Source organism: Phyllobates terribilis, unplaced genomic scaffold (genome assembly GCF_046119375.1).
Source record: "Phyllobates terribilis strain yellow unplaced genomic scaffold, ASM4611937v1 Scaffold_2__4_contigs__length_985480577, whole genome shotgun sequence".
Taxonomy (NCBI): domain Eukaryota; kingdom Metazoa; phylum Chordata; class Amphibia; order Anura; family Dendrobatidae; genus Phyllobates; species Phyllobates terribilis.
Genome location: NW_027362762.1, coordinates 300,377,843 through 300,394,216, shown reverse-complemented (window position 1 = coordinate 300,394,216; position 16,374 = coordinate 300,377,843). Strand labels below are relative to the sequence as shown.

The 16,374-nt window shown below is 42.1% G+C and overlaps 1 protein-coding gene across 2 annotated transcripts in view; it reads right to left on the bottom strand.

Moving 5' to 3' along the window:
* POGLUT2 (protein O-glucosyltransferase 2) overlaps window positions 1-16,374 on the bottom strand; it is a 139,587-nt gene that overhangs the window by 793 nt on the left and 122,420 nt on the right. The window lies entirely within an intron of this gene.

Sequence of the window (16,374 nt, the reverse complement as noted above, 5' to 3'; positions counted from 1 at the left end):
CTCGCCAGAGGTAGCCTGACTGCCATTAGGTACAGAGATGAGATCCTCAGACCCCTTGTGAGACCATATGCTGGTGCGGTTGACCCTGGGTTCCTCCTAATGCAGGACAATGCCGGACCTCATGTGGCTGGAGTGTGTCATCAGTTCCTGCAAGATGAAGGCATTGAAGCTATGGACTGGCCCGCCCGTTCCCCAGACCTGAATCCGATTGAGCACATCTGGGACATCATGTCACGTTGCACCACAGACAGACCTGGACTAAAGCATCCGCCAACTCCTGGACAGTTAGGAGATCCCACAGGAGACTATCTGCAACCTCATCAGCAGCATGCCCAGGCGTTGTAGGGAGGTCATAAAGTCACGTGGAGGCCACACACAATACTGAGCCTCATTTTGACTTGTTTTAAGGACATGACATCAAAGTTGGATCAGCCTGTAGTGTATTTTTCCACTTTAATTTTGGGGGTGACTCCAAATCCAGGCCTCCATTGGTTAATAAATTTGATTTCCATTGATGATTTTTGTGTGATTTTGTTGTCATCACATTCAACTTTGTACAGAACAAAGTATTCAATGAGAATATTTCATTCATTCAGATCTAGGATGTGTTATTTGAGTGTTCCCTTTACTTTTTTGAGCAGTGTATTTAGCAGCTGTACCAACCCTAAAATGCCAGCATGACCCATTATTTGTGCATTCTCTCTCTCTTCAGTCATTGATCAGACTGTGGCTGGGAGAATAAAATGTCTCATACAGAGCTTTTCATTCCTGGTAATTTTGCATAAGTTTCTGCTTTGACAAACATAAAGGGAACCTGTCAGGTCCCCCATGCTCTCCAATCCAGCAGCATTCACATACAAGTGCTTCTGACTAAATTAGAATATCATCAAAAGTTAATTTATTTCAGTTCTTCAATACAAAAAGCGAAACTCATATATTATATAGAGTCATTACAAACAGAGTGATCTATTTCAAGTGTTTATTTCTGTTAATGTTGGTGATTATGGCTTACAGCCAATGAAAACACAAAAGTCATTATCTCATTAAATTAGAATACTTTATAACAACAGCTTGAAAAATGATTTTAAAATCCGAAATGTTGGCCTACTGCAATGTATGTTCAGTAAATGCACTCAATACTTGGTCGGGGCTCCTTTTGCATCAATTACTGCATTAATGCAGCATGGCATGGAGGCGATCAGCCTGTGGCAATGCAAGTCAATGGCGGCGATGTCGCCGCGATTGCGCACAAGAAATGGTTGTGCTTCAGATTTTTCCACAATGATAATCCGCAGCGGAAATTTCCGCAGCATGTGCACAGCACATGCGGATTATCATTGGGAAACATGGCATACAACTTAACATGCATTTTTAATGCGTTTTCGCGGTAGAAATGGCGCTGCGGAAATGCATTAAATCCGCATTGTGGGCACACAGCCTCATTCTGGAGATTTTCCACATTATGTACAGTACAGACCAAAAGTTTGGACACACCTTCTCATTTAAAGATTTTTTTGTATTTTCATGACTATGAAAATTGTACATTCACACTGAAGGCATCAAAACTATGAATTAACACATGTGGAATTATATACTTAACAAAAAAGTGTGAAACAACTGAAAATATGTCTTATATTCTAGGTTCTTCAAAGTAGCCACCTTTTGCTTTGATGACTGCTTTGCACACTCTTGACATTCTCTTGATGAGCTTCAAGAGGTAGCCACCGGAAATGGTCTTCCATCAATCTTGAAGGAGTTCCCAGAGATGCTTAGCACTTGTTGGCCCTTTTGCCTTCACTCTGCGGTCCAGCTCACCCCAAACCATCTCGATTGGGTTCAGGTCTGGTGACTGTGGAGGCCAGGTCATCTGGCGTAGCACCCCATCACTCTCCTTCTTGGTCAAATAGCCCTTACACAGCCTGGAGGTGTGTTTGGGGTCATTGTCCTGTTGAAAAATAAATGATGGTCCAACTAAACGCAAACCGGATGGAATAGCATGCCGCTACAAGATGCTGTGGTAGCCATGCTGGTTCAGTATGCCTTCAATTTTGAATAAATCCCCAAAAGTGTCACCAGCAAAGCACCCCCACACCATCATACCTCCTCCTCCATGCTTCACGGTGGAAACCAATCATGGTTTCCTGGGGCGGTCCTCATGTGAGCCAGTTTCTTTGTAGCGCTTGATGGTTTTTGCAACTGCACTTGGGGACACTTTCAAAGTTTTCCCAATTTTTCAGACTGACTGACCTTCATTTCTTAAAGTAATGATGGCCACTCGTTTTTCTTTACTTAGCTGCTTTTTTTCTTGCCATAATACAAATTCTAACTGTGTATTCAGTAGGACTATCAGCTGTGTATCCACCTGACTTCTGCACAACACAACTGATGGTCCCAACCCCATTTATAAGGCAAGAAATCCCACTTGTTAAACCAGACAGGGCACACCTGTGAAGTGAAAACCATTTCTGGTGACTACCACTTGAAGCTCATCAAGAGAATGCCAAGAGTGTGCAAAGCAGTCATCAAAGAAAAAGGTGGCTACTTTGAAGAACCTAGAATATAAGACATATTTTCAGTTGTTTCACACTTTTTTGTTAAGTATATAATTCCACATGTGTTAATTCATAGTTTTGATGCCTTCAGTGTGAATGTATAATTTTCAAAGTCATGAAAATACAGAAAAATCTTTAAATGAGAAGGTGTGTCCAAACTTTTGGTCTGTACTGTACTTTAACTTCGTGGGTGAGAATAACAATGAGCATGACTGTATCTTCCCTCTACATTCCAAACAGTGTTCTGCAGAGCTCAATTGCTGGGTTCAAAGCCCCATGCTTGGTATCACTGGGGGTTTAACTGCTGGGACCGCAAGCAATCAGAAAGTTATCCCCTATCTAGAGATGAGCAGATCCACGTCAGATGCTTTCTGGCCATGGACAGGAGTGGTGCAAATTTTCTGAGCTTCTGGGTTCCCCCACACAGCATTTGATTTACCGACCTGGTGTGACGTCATCTGTTCATTGTGCAGCGCACAGGTGACATTTTGCCAGTCTGGCTAATCATGAGATCAAACTCATGTTGACCACTACTACTGGCACATGAATCATTTAAATGCAAATTAAAGGATATATTCACATGCAGCAAAAACCTTTCTTTTTGCAGCCAAAACCTGCTCTCTCAACGTTAAAGAAAAACTTCTTCACTTGTACACATTTTTTATCATAAATATCAAGGTTGGCCCATGACATTGTCCAAGTTTTTAATTTAGGCCCTCCGTGTATTTCAGTTTGACATTCTTCAGTTAAATCAATGTTTGAAAAAAGCAATTTATAAGGCCCGCTTTTCCTATACTAATTAGGGCTTTGACTAGTCGATGGGGCATTAGTTTCCCAAGACTAGTCGGCCCTCTTCCCATTTTCTCACGCCCCTGTGAGAATGATAACATAATTTGCACAATTCGGCAAAAAACTCCTGAAAATCTAGCTCATGCACGCAGCTCATTTAGGCAGCGTCACTGCGCCTCTGCATACACCCAGCTACACAGGTGCAGTGACGCTGCCGAAATGAGGCGCACGCATGAGCTAGATTTGCAGGAGCTGGTGATGATGCCAGCTCGTGCAAGTTATGTTATCACGCCCACAGGGTTTTGCTCTGCTAGTCCACCGCACCTGCAGCTCTGTTCCTGTATCCCAGTCTGTACTGGTCCCTATCCAGCCGGCGTTCATACCTGCCAGTATCTGCCTGTCTGCATTCCAGCCGTGCCTGTCAGCACCCGCCTGTCTGCATACCAGCCGTGCCTGCCAGTACCCACCTGCCTTCACACCAGCCGTGCCTGCTAAGTACCCACCTGCCGTCATACCAGCCGTGCCTGCCAGTACCCACCTGTCTGCATACCAGTTAACCTGCCTGTTCCTGCATTCACCGGTGTGGGTCAACAGCTGTGACCGGGGTCTGCCTGGAGTAGCACCTGGTCCCTCTGATCGGTTCCTCCCTGGTTCACGGAGTTGACTTAGTTACGCCCCTCCAGGCACTCCTCGGTTCATGGTCCAGTGGGATCACTAATCACGCTCACGCCAGTCAGTCCAGGCGCGAGCGTAACAATCACCTGTATAATAGACACATGTCCACACACTCAATCAATCACAGTACAAACTCTCCACCATGGCCAAGCTCAAAGAGCTGTCTAAGGACACCAGGGACAAAATTGTAGATCTGCACAAGGCTGGGATGGGCTACAGGACAATTAGCAAGCAGATTGGTAAGAAGGCAACAACTGTTGGTACAATTATTAGAAAATGAAAGAAACACAAGATGATTGTCAATCTTCCTCGGTCTGGGGCTCCATGCAAGATCTCGCCTCATGGGGTAAGGATGATTCTGAGAAAGATCAGAAAGCAGCCCAGAACTACAAGGGAGGACCTGGTCAATGACCTGAAGAAAGATGGAACCACAGTCTCAAACATTACCGTTAGTAACACACTACACCATCATGGATTAAAACCCTGCACGGCACGCAATGTCCCCCTGCTCACACCAGCACATGTCCAGGCCTGTTTGAAGTTCACCAATGACCATCTGGTTGATGTAGAGGGGGCATGGGAGAAGGTCATGAGGTCAGATGAGACCAAACTAGAACTTTTTAGTATCAACTCCACTCGCCGTGTTTGGAGGAAGAAGAAGGATGAGTACAACTCAAGTACACCATCCCAACTGTGCAGCATGGTGGGGGGAAACATCATACTTTGCAGGTGCTTTTCTGCAAAGTGGATAGGACGACTGCACCGCATTTAAGGGAGGATGAATGGGGTCATGTTTCGCGAGAATTTGGTCAACAACCTCCTTCCCTTCCATTGAAGATGGGTCATGGCTGGGTCTTCCAACATGACAATGACCCTACAGTGTTGTGAAAAAGTGTTTGCCCCCTTCCTGATTTCTTATTATTTTGCATGTTTGTCACACTTAAATGTTTCAGATCACAAAACAAATTTAAATCTTAGACAAAGATAACACAAGTAAACACAAAATGCAGTTTTTAAATTAAAGTCTTTATTATTAAGGGAAAAAGAAATCCAAACCTAAAGGGCCATGTGTGAAAAAGTGATCCCCCCCCTTAAAACATAAATTAACTGAGGTTTATCACATATTTGGGAAGCTGAGTTCAATTTCCCTAGCCACACACAGGCCTCATTACTGCCACACCTGTTCTCAATCAAGAAATCACTTACATATGCCTGACAAACTGAAGTAGACCAAAAGATCCTCAAAAGCTAGACATCATGCTGCGATTCAAAGAAATTCAGGAACAAATGACTAACAAAGTAATTGAGATCTGTCAGTCTGGGAAAGGTTGTAAAGCCGTTTGTAAAGCTTTGGGACTCCAGCGAACCACAGTGAGAGCAAATATCCACAAATGGCGAAACATGGAACAGTGGTGAACCTTCCCAAGAGTGGCCGGCCGAACAAAATTATCCCAAGAGCGCAGTGACGACTCATCCAAGAGGTCACAATAGACTCCAAAACAACATCCGAAGAACTACAAGCCTCACTTGCCTCAGTTAAATGGCATGCATGGCAGAGTTTCAAGACGAAAACCACTGTTGAGCAAAAAGAACATAAAGGCTCATCTCAGTTTTGCCAGAAAACATCTTGATGATCGCCAAGCCTTTTGGGAGAATATTCTTTGGACTGACCAGACAAAAGTTGAACTTTTTGAACGGTGTAAGTCCAATTATATCTGGCGTAGAAGTAATACAGCAATTCAGAAAAGGAAAATCATACCAACATTAAAATATGGTGGTGATAGTGCGATGGTCTGTGGCTGTTTTGCTGCTTCAGGACCTGTAATACTTGCTGTGGTAAATGAAACCATGAATTCTGCTGTCTACCAAAAAATCACATAGCCAGGGCAACTAAAGAGTGGTTCCATAAGAAGAATTTCAAGGTCCTGGAGTGGCCTAGCGAGTCGCCAGACCTGAACCCAATAGAAAATCTTTGGAGTGAGCTGAAACTCAATGTTGCCCAGCGACAGCCCCGAAACCTGAAAGATCCGGAGAAGATCTGCATGGAGGAGTGGGCCAAAATCCCTGCTGTAGTGTGTGCAAACCTGGTCAAGAACTACAGGAAATGTCTGACCTCTCTAATTGTAATTGTTTCTGTACCAAATATTAAGTTCTGTCTTTCTATTGTATCAAATTATTATTTAATGCAATAAAATGCAAATTAATTACGTAAAAAATATTACAATGTGATTTTCTGTTTTTTATTTTTAGATTTTGTCTCTCACAGTTGAAGTGTACCTACGATAAAAATTACAGACCTCTCCATTCTTTGTATGTGGGAAAACTTGCAAAATTAGCAGTGTATCAAATACTTATTTTCCCCACTGTATGTGAATGCTGCTGGGTTAGAGGGCATGGGGAAAATGACAGGTTTCCTTTAAACCTTCTAATGTTTTTTTCATATTTCACTGTCCATAAAAATACAAGCGGATCAGTGGAAGTACAGGTTCTGCGACCCCCACCAATCAAACAGACACCCACTTTCCCCTCCCCAAGAGGTACACAGAAACGCACAACTGAATAGGGTGCAGATTCAATAGGAAGGACTGATCTGCTTGTAGATCCCCAAATCTAAAAAAGTTGGGATGCTGTTTAAAATGTTTAGAAAACAAGAATACAATGATTTGGAAATCTCTTATACCCGTATTTTGTTCACAACAGAACATAGAACACAGATAATAAGGTGAAAGACATTTTTCCATTCATTTGAAAAGATTAAATCATTTATAAAATGATGGCAGCAAGACATCTCAAAAAAGATGGGACAGAGTTAACAAAATACTGGAAAAGAAAGTGGTACTAATGAAAAACAGCTGGAGGGTCAATTTTCAACTAAGCCACATTAATGTGTATAAAAAGAGAATGTTTGAGAGTCAGAGTCTCTCAGAAACAAAGATGGTCAGCGGTTCACCAATCTGTGAACAACTGCATGTAAAAATTGTGGAACAATTTCAGAAAAAATGTTCCTCAACGTAAAATTACAAAGACTTTGAATATTCCAACATCTATAGTACATAAAATCATCAAAAGATTTAGAGTTTATGGAGAAATCCATGTCCACAAGGGACAATGTCAACATCATATTGGATGCTTCAAAATTAAAACTCTAGCAAAGAAGGCCTAGGACTGTTGAGCAACTAGAATTCTATATGAGACAAGAATGGGGCAATATTCGTAACCCAAAACTCCAGCAATTGGTCTCCTTCTCACTTTCCAGATGCTTATAGACTGTTGTAAAAAAAAGAGGAGATGCTACACAATGGGAGACATGGTCCTGTTCTGAATTTTTGAGATGTATTGTTGAGATCAATTTCTAAATGAGTTAATTTTTTTTAATTAACCCCTTAATAACATTTGACGTACTAATACGCGTCTGTGCCCTGGGACTTAAGAGCCAGACCCGTATTAGTACGTCATGGCGATCGCGCGCGCACACAGGCTGTGCGGGCGCGATCGCCGCCGGGTGTCAGCTGATTGTCACAGCTGACACCCGGTACTATGTGCAGGGAGCGGTCCTGCACCGCTCCCAGCACATTAACCCCCGCTATGCTGCGATCGAAGTCGATCGAAGTCGATCGCGGCATTGCGGGGGCAAGGGGAGGTGATCGCCGATACTCACCTCCTCTTCCGGCTTCCAGCGCAGACTGCAGCGGCTTCCCGGGTGTTGCCATGACGACCCGATGTCGTCATGACAACATCCGGGTCACCAGAGAGCAGGAAGATTGCTTGGACATGCGCAGTGCATCTCCAAGCAATCTTAACACTGTGCACTTCTGACAGCCTGCATGGCATAGGGATGGTGCTCCATTCCTATGCCATGCAGGCGATCAGAAAAAAAAAAGTGAAAGTCCCAGAGTGGGACAAAGTAATAAGGTGTACAAACTGTCTGAAAGTGGAAAAAAAAAAAAAAAAAAATGTGCAAAAATATTATAAAAAAATAAAAAAAATAATACACCAAAAATAAAAATATAATGTACCCATCAATAAATATTATTATAAAAAAAATAAAAAAAAACAATAAAAGTACACATATTTGGTATCGCCGCGTCCGGAACAGCCTGACCTATAAAACTGTCCCACTAGTTAACCCCTTCAGTGAACACGGTAAAAAAAAAAAAAAAAAAAAAGCAGCAAAAAACAATGCTTTATCACCATACCGCCAAACAAAAAGTGGAATAACACGCGATCAAAAAGACGCATATAAATAAAAATGATACCGCTGAAAACATCATCTCGTCCCACAAAAAAACAGCCGCCATACAGCTCCATCAGCCGAAAAATAAAAAAGTTTCAGCTCTCAGAATAAAGCGATGCTAAAAAATATTTTTTTCTATAAAATAGCTTTTATTGTGTATAAGCGCCAAAACATAGAAAAATTATACAAATGTGGTACCGCTGTAAACGTACTGACCCGAAGAATAAAGCTACCTCATCAATTTTACCACACGCGGAACAGAATAAAAAAAAAAAAAAAAACAATTCCTGAATTGTTGGTTTTTGTTTATTCTGCCTCCCAAAAATCGGAATAGAAAGCGATCAAAAAATGTCACGTGCCTGAAAATGGCACCAATAACAACGTCAAGTCATCCCGCAAAAAACGAGCCGTCACATGACTGTCTGCCAAAATCTGGAAAAATTATAGCTCTCAAAATATGGCGATGCAAAAACTAGATTTTACAAAAAATGCGTCTTTTAGTGTGTGACAGCTGTCAGTCATAAAAACCCCATATGATTCTGGCATTGCTGTAATCACACCGACCCGAAGAATAAAGTCGTCTAATCACAATACCATGTTGCATTTAGAGAGTCCCTGTGTGCCCAAACATTGGAGCTCCCCCACAAGTGACCCCATTTTGGAAACTAGACCCCCCAAGGCACCTATTTAGATGCATAGTGAGCACTTGGAACCCCTAGGTGCTTCACAAATTGATTCGTAAAAATGAAAAAGTGTTTTTTTTTCACTTTTTCATTTTTACGAATCAATTTGTGAAGCACCTGGGGGTTCCAAGTGCTCACTATGCACCTAGAAAGGTGCCTTGGGGGGTCTAGTTTCCAAAATGGGGTCACTTGTGGGGGAGCTCCAAAGTTTGGGCACAGAGGGGCTCTCCAAACGCAATGTGGTGTCCGCTCACAATTTGAGCCGATTTTCCATTCAAATTTGTTAGCGGATACCATGTTGCATTTAGAGAGTCCCTGTGTGCCCAAACATTGGAGCTCCCGCACAAGTGACCCCATTTTGGAAACTAGACCCCCCAAGGCACCTATCTAGATGCATAGTGAGCACTTGGAACCCCTAGGTGCTTCACAAATTGATTCGTAAAAATGAAAAAGTGTTTTTTTTTTTCACTTTTTCATTTTTACGAATCAATTTGTGAAGCACTTGGGGGTTCCAAGTGCTCACTATGCATCTAGAAAGGTGCCTTGGGGGGTCTAGTTTCCAAAATGGGGTCACTTGTGGGGGAGCTCCAAAGTTTGGGCACACAGGGGCTCTCCAAACAGAACATGGTGTCCGCTAATTATTCAAGCAAATTTTACAATCAAAAAGTCAAATGGCGCTCCTTCCCTTCCGAGCCCTGCCGTGCGCCCAAACAGTGTTTCTTCCCCAAATATTGGGTATCTGCGTGCCCAGGGGAAATTGCACAACAAATTTTGGGGTCCATTTTTTCTTGTTACCCCTGTGAAAATAAAAAAAATTGGGTCTAAAGTAACATTTTTGTGAAAAAAGTTAAATGTTCATTTTTTTCTTCCACATTCAAAAAATTCCTGTGAAGCACCTGAAGGGTTAATAAAGTTCTTGAATGTGGTTTTGAGCACCTTGAGGGGTGCAGTTTTTAGAATGGTGTCACTTTTGGGTATTTTCTGTCATAAAGACCTCTCAAAGTGACTTCAAATGTGATGTGGTCCCTAAAAAAATGGTTTTATAAATTTTGTTGGAAAAATGAGAAATCGCTGGTCAACTTTTAACCCTTATAGCTCCCTAACAAAAAAAAATTTTGGTTCCAAAATTGTGCTGATGTAAAGTAGACATGTGGGAAATGTTATTTATTAACTCTTTTGTGTGACATATCGCTCTGATTTCAGGGCTTAAAAATTCAAATTTTGAAAATCGCAAAATTTTCAAAATTTTTGCCAAATTTCCATTTTTTTCACAAATAAACGCAAGTGATATCGAAGAAATTTTTCCACAATCATGAAGTACAATATGTCACGAAAAAACAATCTCAGAATCAGGGGGATCCGTTGAAGCGTTCCAGAGTAATTACCTCATAAAGTGACAGTGGTCAGAATTGTAAAAATTGGCCCGGTCATTAACGTGCAAACCACCCGCGGGGCTTAAGGGGTTAAAGGGAAACGGTCACCAGGTTTGCTTCATATGAGATACGGGCACCACCTTTCAGCCCTCATATACAGCATACTAATATGCTGTGTATATGCCCCCGATCCGGCCTGCAGCAAAAGAAAAATGCCTTTTATTATACTCACCTGCGGGGTGGTCGGGTCTGAGGGTGTCGCTGGTCCTGGTCCGGCGCCTCCCTTCTTCTGTTGATGCCGCCCCCTTCTGTGCTTCGTATGGATGATGAGTGCTACGTCATCCACACAGTGTTCCCCGGCCTCGTGCTCCTGCACAGGCATACTTCTCTGCACTGACTAGGGCAGAGTAAAGTATTGCAGTTCGCATGCGCCGGGAAAGGTCAAAGAGCTCCGGCGCATGCGCACTGCAGTACTTTACTCTGCCATATGTCATGTGCCAGAAAATTATACCAATAAAAATGGCAACTGACGCAAAAAACAAGCATGACTCTTGTCGGCAGAAATATGGAAAAATTATAGCTCTCAAAATATGGTGAGGAAAACACTAGTTTTTGGAAAAAAAAAGCATCTTTTAGTGTGTGACAGCACCCAAACTTAAAAAACTGATATTAATCTGATATTGCTGTAATCGCATCGACCCGAAGAATAAAGTAATCTAGTCACTTATAGCGCACGAGAAATGGCGTAAAAAAATAAATAAAACCAATTATTGACCTACTATTGATTTGTTCATTCCGCCTCCCAAAGATCGCAGTAAGGCACATTTATCGTGCACTCTACGCTGAGCGCTTACACCAGGGTTTCTGTGTAAATCTCTGAAATACGTGATTCAAACGGAACCCCCGGGGGAAGATTCCTTATAATGAGGCAGATGGAGTCATTGTGGACGTCGTCTGGCCTGTGATCCGGCGGTGTCCGTCTTTTTAGGCGTGAATAAAAGTGCCGTGGGCCACAGTTTTGTGCACCTCTGAATACAAGGACACCGCTGAACAGAGGCCAGACTGAGTCCAGAGTAACTCTGCTGCCTCATTATAGTGAATGGATCCCTCGGGGTTTTCATCTAAATCGTGTCATTCGGAGATTAAGAGGGAAACCGGGATGTAAGTGCTCAGCGTAGAGCACAGGATTAATGTGATCACACACGTTGTGTAAAATGTTCCCAATTAAAGCTTCAACTCAATCCACAAATAAGCAAGTCCCCACTCAGGTCTGTCATCTGTTAACGGAAATATAGGGGGCTTCCAAGTTACTGGTAGTACAAAGGCTTTGGAAAAGCACTATGGCTCCTCGCCCCCAAAAGAATTCTGCACTCCCAAATCCAAATGCCCCTCTCCCATCTGAGCCCCAGTGTGCCTAAACCACATTTAGCGTCCACATGTTTGGAATTTCTATAACAATCAGAGCATGTCTAATTTATGGGTGCATGTCTCCAGAAGCACAAGCTGGGCACAAGGTACTGGACACTATAATGTACTGGGCACTACAATAGCAGATTTGATAAATGCATGTTTCTGGAAAATACCCATGTAATTAAAATCCTCACCACACCTGTAGATAAATTCCCAAAGAGGTATAATTTCCAAAATAGGGTCACTTGAGGGGGAATTCTGCTCTTCTATCACTCTGTATATGGAGTCCGCAAACTATTCTAGGAAAATCTGAGCACCAGGAGGCAAATAGCGCTCCGTCCATTCCGAGTCTCGCCATGTGGCTAAGCAGTACTGTACAGCCATATATGGGGTACTGCCATGTTCAGCAGAAATTGAGTGACAAATTTTGGTGTCATTTTTAGCCATTTCCTCGTGTTAAAATGTAAAATCTGGGGATAAAACTACATTTTTGTGGTAAAAATGTCACTGCCCAATGGTGTAAGGTTCTGTGACACACCTCTGGTGTCAATATGATCACTACACCCCTAGATGAATTCATTGAGAGGTGTAGTTTGTAAAATGGGGTCACTTATGAGGGTTTTGTTGTTCTGGCACATCAGGGGCTCTCCCAGTGGGTCATGGCACCCGCAAACCATAACAGTAAAATATGAACTATAATATGGCGCTCCTTCCCTTCTGAGCTTTGCACTGTGCCTCAAAAGTAGTTCCCAATGACATGTAGGGTTTTGGCACAATCAGGAGAAATTTCAAACTGAAAGGTCCATTTTTTCCTATTAGCCCTTATAAAAATTAGAAATTTGGCGCTAAAACAACATATTAGCTGTAAAGATGTGCAGTTGTGCTCAAAAGTTTACATACCCCGGCAGAATTTTTCCTTTCTTGGCCTTGTTTCAGAGAATATGAATGATAACAAAAAAAAAAAAAATTCTCCACTCATTGATATTGGTTGGGTGAAGCCATTTATTGTCAAACTACTGTGTTTTCTCTTTTTAAATCTTAATGACAACCAAAAACATCGAAATGACCCTGATCAAAAGTTCACATACCCCAGTTCTTAATACCGTGTATTGCCCCCTCTAACATAAATGACAGCTTGAAGTCTATTGTCGTAGTTGTGGATGAGGTTCTTTATTTTCTCAGATGGTAACGCTGCCCATTCTTCTTGGCAAAAAGCCTCCAGTTCCTGTAAATTCCTGGGCTGTCTAGCATGAACTGAGCACAGAGTGGCTCAATGATATTGAGGTCAGTAGACTGAGATGGCCACTCCAGAACCTTCACTTTGTTCTGCTGTAGCCAATCCTTGTGTTTTGGATCGTTGTCATATTGGAACGTCCAAGTACGTCCCATGCGCAGCTTCCGGGCTGATGAGTGCAAATTTGCCTCCAGTATTTGCTGATAACGTGCTGCATTCATCTTTCCTTCAACTTTTAACAAGTTTCCTGTGCCTTTGTAGCCCACACATCCCCAAAACATGAGCGATCCACCTCCGTGCTTTACTGTAGGAATGGTGTTCCTTTCATCATAGGCCTTGTTGACCTCTCTCCAAATGTAACGTTTATGGTTGTGGCCAAAAAGTTCAATGTTGGTCTCATCACTACAAATTACCTTGTTCCAGAAGCTTTGAGGCTTGTCTCTGTTCTGGTTGGCGTATTGTAGGCGAGATACTTTGTGGCATTTGCGCAGTAATGGCTTTCTTCTGGCGACTAAACCACACAGCCCATTTTTCTTCAAGTGCCTCCTTATTGTGAATCTTGAAGCAGCCACCCCGCTAGTTTTCAGAGAGTCCCGAATTTCAGCTGATGTTAATTGTGTTTTTTTCTTTGCATTGTGAACAATTTTCCTGGCAGTTGTGGCCAAAAGTATTGTTGGTCTACCTGACCGTGGTTTGGTTTTTACAGAGCCCCTGATTTATTTTCCATTTGTTAATCACAGTTTGAATGTTGCTGACTGGCATTATCAATTCCTTGGATATTTTTTTGTATCCCTTTCCTTTGTTATACAGTACCCGTAGATCCGTTGACAATTCTTTTGCTTTCCCCATAACTCACAATCCAGAAACGTCAGAGACTGGATGAAAGATGCAAGAGTCTGTCTGGATCCCAGAAACTCACTCAGCTTTTATGCACACACACTGATTACAAGCAAACAGGTCACAGGTGAGGATGTTACCTTTAGTAGCCATTCAAACCCATTTGTGTCAAATTCATGTTATCAGGCTAAAATCACCAGGGTATGTGAACTTTTGATCAGGGGCATTTGGATGTTTTGGTTGTCAATAAGATTTAAAAAGAGAAAACACAGTAGTTTGACAATAAATGGCTTCACCCAACCAATAACCATGAGTGGAGAAAAAGTTTTTTTGTTATCATTCATATTCTCTGAAACAAGGCCAAGAAAGGAACAATTCTGCCGGGGTATGTAAACGTTTGAGCACAACTGTAACTATTCTTTCTTCACCGCCCAATGGTATAAATTTCTGTGAGGCACATGTGGTTTTCAACATGCTCATTTCAACCCTAGATGAATTCATAGAGAGGTGTAGTTTGTAAAATGACGTCACTTATGGAGGGTTCTGCTGTTCTGGCACATCAGGGGCTCTGCTAATGTGACATGGCACCCTCAAACTATTCCAGCAAAATCTGAACTCCAATATGGCGCTTATTCCCTTCTGAGCTTTGCGCTGTGCCTCAAAAGTAGTTTTCAAGCACATATGGAGTATCGGCGAACATAGGAGAAATTGCACAACAAATTGTATGGTGCATTTTCTCCTGTTACCCTTGTGAAAATAAAAAAAATTGGGACTAAAAGAAGGATTTTGTGGGAAAAATGTGATTTTTTTTTTATTTTCACGGCTCTATGTTATAAACTTCTGTGAAGCACCTGGGGGTTCAACGTACTCACCACACATCTTGATACATTCCTTTGTGGGTCTAGTTTCCCAAATGGGGTAACTTGTGGGGGGTTTCCACTGTTTAGGCACATCAGGGGCTCTCCAAAAGCGACATGGCGTCTCGATTCCAGAAATTTTTTGATTTAAAAAAATCAAACTGTGCTCCTTCACTTTCAAGCCCTGCCATGCGCCCAAACTGAAGTTTTCCCCCACATATGGGGTATCTGTATACTCAGGAGAAATTGCACAAAAAAATTTGGGGTCAATTTTCTCCTGTTACCCTTGTGAAAATAAAAAACTTGGGGCTAAGAGAACATTTTTATAGGAAAAATTAGATTTTTTATTTTAACCCCTTAACAACATTTGACGTACTAATACGCGTCTGTGCCCTGGGACTTAAGAGCCAGACCCGTATTAGTACGTCATGGCGATCGCGCGCGCACACAGGCTGTGCGGGCGCGATCGCCGCTGGGTGTCAGCTGATAGTACCGGGTGTCAGCTGTGACAATGTGCAGGGAGCGGTCACACACCTCTCCCAGCACATTAACCCCCGCGATGCTGCGATCGAAGTCGATCGCAGTCGATTGCGGTGGCAAGGGGAGGTGATCGCAGATACTCACCTCCTCTTCCGGCCTCCAGCGCTGTCTGCCGTGGCTTCCAGGATGTTGTCATGACGACCCGATGTCGTCATGACAACATCCGGGTCACCAGACAGCAGGAAGATTTTTTGGACATGCGCAGTGCATCTCCAAACAATCTTCTCCCTTTCTAACGCTGACAGCCTGCATGACACAGGGATGGTGCTGCATTCCTGTGCCATGCAGGCGATCAGAGAAAAAAAAGTGAAAGTCCCATAGTGGGACAAAGTAATAAAGTGTAAAAAGTGCCAGAAAGTGAAAAAAAAATTTGTAAAAATATAAAAATAAAAAGAAAAAAAATAATCCACCAAAAATAAAAATATAATGTACCCATCAATAAATATTAATATATAAAAAAAAAACAATAAAAGTACACATATTTGGTATCGCCGCGTCCGGAACGACCTGACCTATAAAACTGTCCCACTAGTTAACCCCTTCAGTGAACACGGTAAAAAAAAAAAAAAAAACCAAAGCAAAAAACATTGCTTTATCACCATACCACCAAACAAAAAATGGAATAACACGCGATCAAAAAGACAAATATATATAAAAATGGTACCGCTGAAAACGTCATCTCGTCCCGCAAAAAACAAGCCGCCATACAGCTCCATCAGCCGAAAAATAAAAAAGTTATAGCTCTCAGAATAAAGCTATGCTAAAAAATATTTTTTTCTATAAAATTGCTTTTATTATGTAAAAGTGCAAAACATAGAAATACGATATAAATGTGGTACCGCTGTAAATGTACTGACCCGAAGAATAAAGCTGCCTTATCAATTTTACCACACGCGGAACAGAATAAAAGAAAACAAAAAAAACAATTCCTGAATTGTTGGTTTTTGTTTATTCTGCCTCCCAAAAATCGGAATAGAAAGCGATCAAAAAATGTCACGTGCCTGAAAATGGCACCAATAACAACGTCAACTCATCCCGCAAAAAACAAGCCGTCAAATGACTGTCTGCCAAAATCTGGAAAAATTATAGCTCTCAAAATATGGCGATGCAAAAACTAGATTTTACAAAAAATGCGTCTTTTAGTGTGTGACAGCTGTCAGTCATAAAAACCCGATATGATTCTGGTATCT